This window comes from Parasteatoda tepidariorum, chromosome 8 (genome assembly GCF_982258835.1).
Source record: "Parasteatoda tepidariorum strain Cologne lab strain chromosome 8, Ptep-v5.0, whole genome shotgun sequence".
In the NCBI taxonomy this organism is placed as follows: Eukaryota; Metazoa; Arthropoda; class Arachnida; order Araneae; family Theridiidae; genus Parasteatoda; species Parasteatoda tepidariorum.
This window is the reverse complement of record NC_141762.1, coordinates 90290624-90300667: the sequence shown is the minus strand read 5'-3', so window position 1 is coordinate 90300667 and position 10044 is coordinate 90290624. Positions and strand designations below refer to the sequence as shown.

At 29.6% G+C, this 10044-nt stretch overlaps 1 non-coding gene across 1 annotated transcript; it reads left to right on the top strand.

The window, feature by feature from the left end:
• Positions 1 to 2042: 2042 nt before the first annotated feature.
• Positions 2043 to 2114, top strand: TRNAG-UCC (transfer RNA glycine (anticodon UCC)). Its single transcript has one exon. It is a non-coding gene; the product is annotated as a tRNA-Gly (tRNA).
• The last annotated feature ends 7930 nt before the right edge of the window (positions 2115 to 10044 follow it).

The following is a 10044-nucleotide window of genomic DNA, read 5'->3' as shown; positions in this document are numbered from 1 at the left end:
TCCCTAGCGTATGAAAACGCCATTCGATTTACATGATTCTAAATTTCATGATATTTGACAATTGTCTGAAACAATACCAAAAGGTTTTTTTGTGTGTGGACATGACGGTTAAAACCAGGTAAAACCATCAATTGTCAAAAACTTTTCAACCCAGCCTAATTATGATATTTTTTTAAAGTGCTTAAAAATATTTTTTGAGTCCTTGAAAAGTGCTTAAAAGATGCTTATTTTTTGTTGAATAATTTGGATACACACCCTGTGTTATTAAACATTAAGTTTTTTAAACGAAATACAGGTAGGTATCAATTTCTGTACTACTAAACTTGCAGTGCAAAGAACATTTAAAGTTTTTATTCGACAGTCAACTTTCTACTCTTTACCTTCCATTTATAAAGTTTTCTTTTCCTTTATAATTCGAAAAAAAGCAGTTTTAGTGATTTGCAGTGTAAATTTGACTGGAGTGTAAAACTGTCGACTGTTTCAGGTAACTTAATTTTTTTTTTTTTTTTTTTAATTTTTTATTTAAGGACTTTTGAACATAGGTAGGTCACAGCGTGGGGAACATAAGACAGATTCAAACCTCTTGTGCTTTTTTTTTTTTTTTTTTTTTTTTTTGCAATAGAAATAATTTTTTAAATACCTCTCCATTTTGCAAATGACCCATATACATTTTCTCTTTAATTAATTTGAAATCTTTCAATTTTGCAGATATTTTTTATTTTTTACAATTAATTACATTTATTTCTTTATATTTTTGTTGCATTGACAAGCAATTTAAATTTTCTTAAGATAAGAATTTTAGTTAAGAGTTTTTGATGATAAAAGTCGATTTCAAAAAAAGATGTAAGTTATCTTTTTTATTATTATTAAGTACATGTATGTATTTTGTAGCGAAATTTAAAAGTAAATTATTTGTCTTTTGCTTGTGAAAGACTCTTGTTACACATAAGAAACACTATTACTAGATTAAACTATTTTATTGAGAATGACAAGGAAATTAAGAATAAACAATGGATAGTATATTTGCTTCTGCTTGTAATAAATTCTCAACAGATAGCAGCACATGTTCAAAAAGAGGCAAATATTTTAAGTTTTCCAACTTATGCCAGTCGAATGGAATTATGGCGCCATCTATAAGAATTCACGTAAAATTATTTTAATCGCTAATAATTTAAGTTACTAATCTGAATGAATAAATAATTAGTATGATGTTTTCAGAACAATTACTCACATTTTATTTATTAAATAATCTTTCAAATAAAAACTTGTATGAAATAAACAGACTTATTAATTCTTGGAGCAATGAACTTTTCTATTCAATTAATAATAATGAAAATATAGCATTTTGAATAGTTTACTTAATATAAAAGAATTTATTTAGGCTGATCAAAAAAATTATTTTAAATTAATATTTTTTTAAAAAACTACAATGAATAATGTTTTTTATTATGTAGACATTTAGTTACCATTTTAATTCAAATTATATGAACGAAAAAAAAAACAGAATAATTATGTAATGCACTTAATTAAATTAAGAATAAATCAGTGGTATTAATGATTACACTAATAAAACATACCAAGTAATTAAAATTACAATTGTAATGATTAGTAATGTATCAATTCATAAAGGTTAAAAACTGATTTGAAATAGTTAATAATATTTTTAAAAACCAGATAATAAACCAGAATTGTTTTTGTGATGCTCAAGAATAATAAGAAGGACTAAGACAATATAATATAATAATAAAGTGCCATTTCTTTTAAGGTGACATTTTTATGTAAAACTGTTGTTTACTATTTTTTCGTGACCAAATACTAAGCAAGATTTTAGAATTCAGATAACAGCACAATGCACTGAAATATGTTTCATTGGAAGTCGAGATGTTTCAGACCAAACGAAACAACAAATCAAAGTTCGTTCAAAACAATTTCAAATTGTGGTTTATCATTCTTCTAAGTATACTTCATTTACCTAACATTAAATGTCGGTCAATTTTAAAATAATAATCTCTTATAAATTAAAAAAATTCTAGGTTGTGTAAGCGTTGGTGGTATAACGGTTAGCATAGCTGCCTTCCAAGCAGTTGACCCGGGTTCGACTCCCGGCCAACGCAAGACTTTTTTTGTTGCATTCAACTTTCTTTTTAAGAAATTCTTTATTTTTTCTTTCCTATTTTTTCATTTTTTTCGCTAACACAATTTATCTGTTTTAATGACGATAAAATTGACCAATGGAAGTTTTGACCAATTTCTAAACCAAAATAAAGTTGAAGAAAAGATTTAATATGGATCTGTAAGACAAAAGTAAAACTATTTTCTCCTTTTAAATCCATTAGAAAAAAGGTTGTTTTTAAAACTATATATTTTTATTTCCATAGGATGCACAATGGAACCATATTATGCCTCATTTTACGACCTTTAATTCGTCTATAAATCTTTGGCTAGTCGTGATATTTAATCAAGTTCTAACAGACCAAGTTAAAAAAGTAGACGTTAATATTAAAAAAGATGTAGGCTAATATGTATATTTAGATACTATTTACAATTGCTATTCTCTTCTTTTAAAACGGAAATATTGCCCATATAAATTAATTCGTCTATAATTATAATTTTATGGCTTGGCCTCCTGTTAACTTATATAAAAATAAGAAATCGTGTAAAGTTTGAAAATTGTTAGTTAATATAAAAGCAAAATATAAAGCCTTATGCAAGGCCGTAGCCAGGATATTTTTTCGGGGGGGGGGGGAGGATTTGGTTAGAAGAAAGGGGAATGTTTCAGACATGCAAAGTAGGGGAAAAACATTGTAACAAATATTGTTTATTCTGTTGTTTGCGAAAGTTAAATTAGTAATTAAAAAATATTACATAATACTTATTTTTCAATTAATATTACATAATAATTATAATCAATTTGTAAACGAGGTTTACAAAGACATGCGACGGGGATTTGAAGAAAATTTTTCGATTACTTTTTCAGGACAAACCAGAATATCCCGAAATATGCTTAATAAAGTTAGTTAATAAAGGGTTTGATTCGACAGTTTTTGTTTTTCTTTTTACTGAGAGGCTCAAAGAAAGACTAAAAAGTTTGAATAACAGAATTTTGGGGGGAGGGGGGATTTGTCCGGACGGTCCCCCCTCCCCCCTGGCTACGGGCCGAGCCTTATAAAAAATACACAGACATTAAAAAAAAAAAAAAAAAAATATTGCAAATAGGTCATCTAGAGACAAAATTTGAATAAAAGTTTACGGCTTGGCCTCGTGTTTACTTATAATGAAATAATAAAATGAGGTAAAGTTTTAAAATTATAGTTCAATATATAAACAAAAAATATATAGAATTTTATTTAGAGCAAACAAGAATAATTCAGAAAATTTTCATAATGTCCCGACGTTTTTTTTTTTATGAAGGGGAATGTTTACAGCAATAATTTAAAATAATTCATTAAAATTTCCACTTTGTAAAAAAAAGTTTAAAAAAAAACATTTTTAATTCTGTAATAATAAGAAAAATTATTATCTTACATTTCGTCTTTTTACTTACGTACAATGCGAATGTAATTGGTGTCGGGGGAATTTATATTTGTAACTGAACCTAAAACAGAGATAGAATTGGGGGGGGGGGGGGACTTTTTTTCTCGGGAAGAGGAGTTGAATTTGAAAATTACTGGGTTTTTAATTTTATTTTATTGTTATTCCCAGGAGGGAGTATTAATTGCAAATAATGCGATTGCATTTTTTAGTGGAAGTAGTGTTAGCCTCTCTCAAAAAACATTTTGTTTTTTAAGTTGATTAAATTTATGTATTATTTTTATCTTTTCTAATAGTATTTATTTCTTTAAAAATAACATTCAGTTTTAAGCAATTTTTTTTAAAAGTCTTCCGTTAGCAATTTATAAAAATATGAAACTTTCTTCTTTGAATAATTATAATATAGTATTTATTTTTAACTGATGATTGTTGTTTTAAAAATGCTTAATATCAAAATTATTATATTCGGTATTTTTAGCAAATTAATAACGTTGAAACTATTAATAATTAATTAATATTTATAAATAATATTATAATCTATATTATATAAAACGCTAATACGTACGTATGTATGTATCAATAAAACCGATGATATTTCTTTTCTCGCGCTGGCAACAGTTTTCATTTTTAATTGATTGGATTCGGCGCGCAAGACCACGTAGTGAGCAACCAGATAACAATAACCAGAGTGAGCATTATCAGGTTGTTCAATTCAGATTCATGCACTAAAAACATGACAATATTTAATTTAAATTCAATTAGGAATTAATTAATTAATTGAAGTAAGAATGCTTTAAAACGCTGCTGTTGAATTGATATTTTTCTACTGGGAGCTACCTAAAACGTCTAAAAAACGTTTAAGTGTTTGTATTGAATGCATTGAATTTTTTTATATTTCGCGTTTTTTTATGCATTGAATTTTCACGCTTTAAAATGCAGAATATTAGTGAAGCACTATTTGATAATTTATTTTGCTAATATGTTTCTTATTTAGCTAATGTTTTGATTTTTTCACCATGTACAATCTAAATAGCTAATATGCTTTTTTAAAAGCCAATAAGAACATTGGTAGAATTCTTCTACATAAGTACAATGTACTTTGATGATAAAATACTATGTCTTTGATGATAATATATTATGTCTTTGTGCTAGAACATTGTGTTCATTGGCGAGCGAGCGCAGCGAGCCATGGTTCACGGCGTGAACCACATAGGATTGCGTAGCAATTCTCGGGGGTTGGCGAGCGTTAGCGAGCAGGGGGCGGAGCCTCCTAGCAATATTATAATTTAATATTAATAATATTAGTATAATTTAACACAAATAATTTCACATAAAATAAATTTAATTATTAAATTAATAATTAAAATTGACTTTTAATAAAGTATTGCACCACTTTTCAATGTGATATGTTTAAAAAAAGTACATTGAAAGTCATTAGGTGAACATAAAGGAATAGGGATCCGCCTAGTGGTGCCAGAGAAAAATGGCGATAAATTCAAGTTAATGGTTTGTGAAATCAAGTTTATGATCAATTCAAATTTCATGAGAAACAGAAATTTGCACAGAATTGGAAAAATAAAATAATAATTTCTTCCACTCAATCTGATAATAGCAATTAGAAATTGAAAATTTTTAAATTGTTGTTTCAAATCTGGTGCAATTTGTTCCTTTCGTGAAAGAAAAAAAATCCTAATATTATTTTGTTTTCATGTAAATTTAATTATTATAAAATGAAAATCTTTTCATCATACATATTTTTCTACCATTAGTTTTTTGAACGTCAACAGACGTTATTCGTGTGTATGATTTATATATAACACACAGAGAGAAAAAAGCAAGAGAAGTTTTTAGCGCTTAGGGGCACCGATCCGAATTTACATGAGAATTAAACTATCCGTGTAGCATGATGCATAAATTTAACGTAAATTTTGGGGTAATTGGTAAAGTCAATGCGATGTCACAAAATCTCAATAAATGTCACGTAATATTGACGGAATGCTATTACCATTGAGATATATGGTAAAAAAACGTTTTTATATTTTACGAAATATTAACGAAATGGATTTTATCAACTTCCCTTCGTATATTTTGCGAAAAATTGACGAAAGAATAATTACTTTTTAGATTTAGTAATGATTCTGTGTATTTACGTAAATTTACGTAAATTTTGATGTATTGTTGACGTAAATATTATGTAAAACTAACGTACGCATTCTTACCTTGTAAAAAGTGGTTGGTAAAATATTTGTGAAAGAAACAAATTTGCTTGCGTAGAAATGTACGTAAATTCCTTTAGTGCAGTTATCCCCTATATTTTGGGGTTCAAAATCCGAATTCGTTGGGGGGGGGGAAGGTATGTTTATTCAGAGAAAGTACGTTTTTGTGTCTGATTTCGTAACTTAAAATATCGTCTGCGCTTATTAATTAACATATTTGAGGTCACGCCTTCGAACCATTAAAATTAAGCTATAGAACGTGAAGATTCATCCGATCATTAGATCAAAAGTTATTCAGGGTGGTTCGTTTTCTTTTTGGCACACTGTACATTTACTTGTACACTCTACGGTTTTCCAAATTTTTCCAATGCTATTTTATTTTATTATTTGCCAAAATGCTATTTTAACTTTTCTTTTTACCGCATAGTCTATTTTATTTAAATTTAAAAGGATGAGTCTTGTTGGCTCATATGATAGAGCATTCACCTCCTAACGAGGTAAACTGAGTTCGAATCCCAGTGATGGCTGGTCGATACGAATTCATCAGCAGACTCGCACTGACCACAGTACTGACGTGAAATATCCTCAGTGGTAGTCGGATCATGGGTTAGAGTCCCTTTGCCTCCAGGCAAACCATGGGAGGTCTCGTGGTCTTCCTCACCATGTAACGCAAATACGGATTAGTTCCCTCGAAAAGTCCTCCACGAAGGCAAATTTCAATCAATACTTGCTCCAGGAGTTCCCTTGTCTTCTGGATTGGGTTCAAAATGACAAGAGTACGGAGTTGAAAATTAGAAGTCGTAAACCCAGAAATTGGGTTCGGCTGTTCAACGATGGTTATAAAATAAAATAAGGCAGCTAACTATGTGATTTCTGTGATAAAATAGTGTGATCTATGTGATAAAATAAAATAAAACGACATTCTCTGGATTTCGGCCCTTCACGGTAATAAATGTAATACTTCAGCTATTTCTCTCCTTTTTTGTAATCAATCGCAATTTAGTAGACAAATTCGATCACATCTCAACAAGATCAAAACTAAGCATCAAACAGTTAGTTCCATCAAAAAGTCCTCCACGAATGCAAAATTTCTTCGAATACTTGATCATGGAGTTCACTTGTCTTCAGGATTGGGTTCAAAATTGCAATGCTATATTGGTTGTCGTAAACTCAAAATTGGGTTGACTGTTCAACGATGATTATAAAATAAAATTAATACATATTATCAATACTAATTAAGCATTAGTGTCAATAATAATATGGAGATTTTTACGATTCTCCAAAATGAATAAGTATCTTTTCACCAGTAGGGGAGAGTGGGGTCAATTGTAACAGGGTACGATTGTAACAGAGCAAAAATTTCGAGTGTCGGGTTCTAGATTTGGTTCCTAGGTGGCGCACAAGGTGTATTTAATAAATCTACATGTACACCCCTGATGGCAATCATTTTTATGTACTTTTGAAAGAGTTAGATCACAAAAGATATTTTCACGCCACGCAAGTACTTTTTTTGGTATTAGAATATTATATTGTAACAAAGTAATTTTGTTTAAACAAATAAAAATTAGTAACCGAATATGTAAGTGGACACCTTAATTAACATTTCAATAAAAAAAAGATTAGTTTTGCTAATTAACTAGCATTGTTTTTAACAAATGAAGCTGAAGTGGCTTCTGGGGGACAATTGTAACAATAAGTAAAGGGACGATTGTAACAGCTGAAAATAAATAATCTTATGTTTACAAACCATTACTTAAGTTTTTAAGAACCACCAATAGTTTCCTATATCATTTATATTATGTTGCATGTGCATTATTTTATTTGTCACCTTTCACAGCATAAATTAAAATTTTTAACCCCTTAAAGTTAAAAGCTTAACCCTTTAGGTCTCTGCTCATTATTATTTTTACTCCTAAAATATCACTACTATTTTGATCAATAAAGAAATATATCACAACTATGATACTATGTATAATTAACTATGTTTTAGTTGAATTTATGAACTGTTACAATTGACCCCGTAAGTGGGGACAATTGTAACAAGTGTTCGACTGTCAAAAATTGTTAATAACTAATATAATAACATTTAAAATTAGGTATTTATTTTTTTTTCTAGTAGAGGATAGTCTACTTTACTCGTCTGTCAATTAATATTAATAATATATTGGATTTTTTGTTAGTTAAAAATAGTTAAGTAAAAAATTTTACAATTGACCCCACTCTCCCCTATATTTGGTTTTCAGTACACAAATTATTTGTTTTTATATCAAATAATACACATTACCAACATTAACTAAGCATCATTTTCGTCAGTGGTTGTATGACGATTTCTTACTGTTCTTCTAGAGACAATTAAATATCTTTACTCTGTTACTTTTTCTTTCTAGTAAATTGGCGTCAATAATAATATAGCAATTTATTGCGTTTTTCCTAAACAAGTTTGTACCACATTCTTATTAATGCCGCCTTTAAATACATAAATATTATTTTCTATTCAATTGCCGTTGATTTTAAATAAAAAAATTTTTAAAAACACATTTTAAAAGATATTTTGTAAATCAGAAAAGCGTGTGGTATCAGATAACTTTAAAAGTATGAATTTTGTAGTGTAGATCACGCGTTAATATAAAATAATTAAATATTTTAATACGTGCAAGTAACTATTTTTTTTTTACTTAATAGATCTATGAGCTAGTAGTTATCACTAATGTTATCATGAATTAAAATATGTAAAAAATTGTATCACCTTCAGTTAAATTTTAAACGAGGGCTAACGCTTAACTAATCAGAAAATTACATTTCGTTTTTCGCTCATCCTGCTCGAACGGTTCGTCGTATAATGCTCTAATGTCAATAGTGACCTTCCTCGTGCTTCAAACTGTCTGTATACCAAATTTCATCGATTTTAGACAGATGGTTTAAGAGTCGATAAAGGACACACACACAGAGGCATTCATTCATATATATATATATATTAACATCGTTGCCAAGTGAAAGGATAATGCAAGTCTTAAGCAGGGAAAAAGGGCACAATATTTATTTAATAATTAATAGAGAGAGAACAAACAATCATTAAAATGACACAAAATCATAGTGCTCCTCACTAAAAGTTGGGGAAAACCTTGCAAAGTAAATCAGTAACCATCTTTCGTTTTAGGGAATATGGGAAATCTTAGTAATTATAATTAAATAAATTACATAGGTCCAGGGAAAAAGTCTTTCACACGAGTTACTTCAAGGGAAAATCGTCAAAATGGTAATTAATGCATACTTGAACTAAAAATAGATTAAAAGACAGGATGCGAATATTAAAGTCTGAGAAAGAGCGTTTCAATTTGAATAATAAATTAACACAATCACAAAGATTTACAGAAAAGGAATAACATAAAAAGATTGGTTGAATCTTTTTATGTAACATATATATATAGGTTAAAAAGAATTATTCTAATTGCAGGCTACAAACTCTCGATTTTTTTTTCTATCTTGGATCAGTCTTTTAAATAAGTTAAGAATTAATCTGTTAATTAGCATTAGAAATACATGGTTCTTTTGCGATACAATTAAAGTCTTCATATTTTGTAGAAAAGTAGTAGTAGTAGTTCATTTACGTCACACTAGAGCTGCACAATGGGCTATTGGCGACGGTCTGGGAAACATCCCTGAGGATGATCCGTAGACATGCCATCACAATTTTGATCCTCCACAGAGGGGATGGCACCCCCGCTTCGATAGCCCGACGACCTGCACGCGAAGTCGAGCACTTTACGGTAGCACAGTTTAACGAGGACCAATACCGCACACCCTTGGTCCCTACGCAGACTGATCCAAGTGGGTCACCCACCCGCACACTGACCGCAGCCAGTGATGCTTGACTTCGGTGATCTGCTGGGAACCGTGTCTTAACGATCAGTCCACTGCGGGACTGTAGAAAAAGGAAACCATTGTTTTTGAAAACTATTGTTTTTTATTATATCTTAAAATTTATTTAATTATCCTCATATCCCTCTGTTTTGGAATACAGAAAAGGTTTACCAGCACAGTTGAAATACTCGAATAAACGCAACGATGTTGTTGTTGTTGTAGTTCATTTACGTCGCACTAGAGCTGCACAATGGGCTATTGGCGACGGTCTGGGAAACATCCCAATAAACGCAACGAGTAAATTTTAATTTTTTTTAGTATTTTTTGGTATACATATGCGCTGCTAATTTTCTTTTCTTGTATTTACTTTTCTTTTAAAAAATCACAGAGCTTTAAGATTTGTTATAGGATTGTCATTGTTTAAAATTTGTCAAAA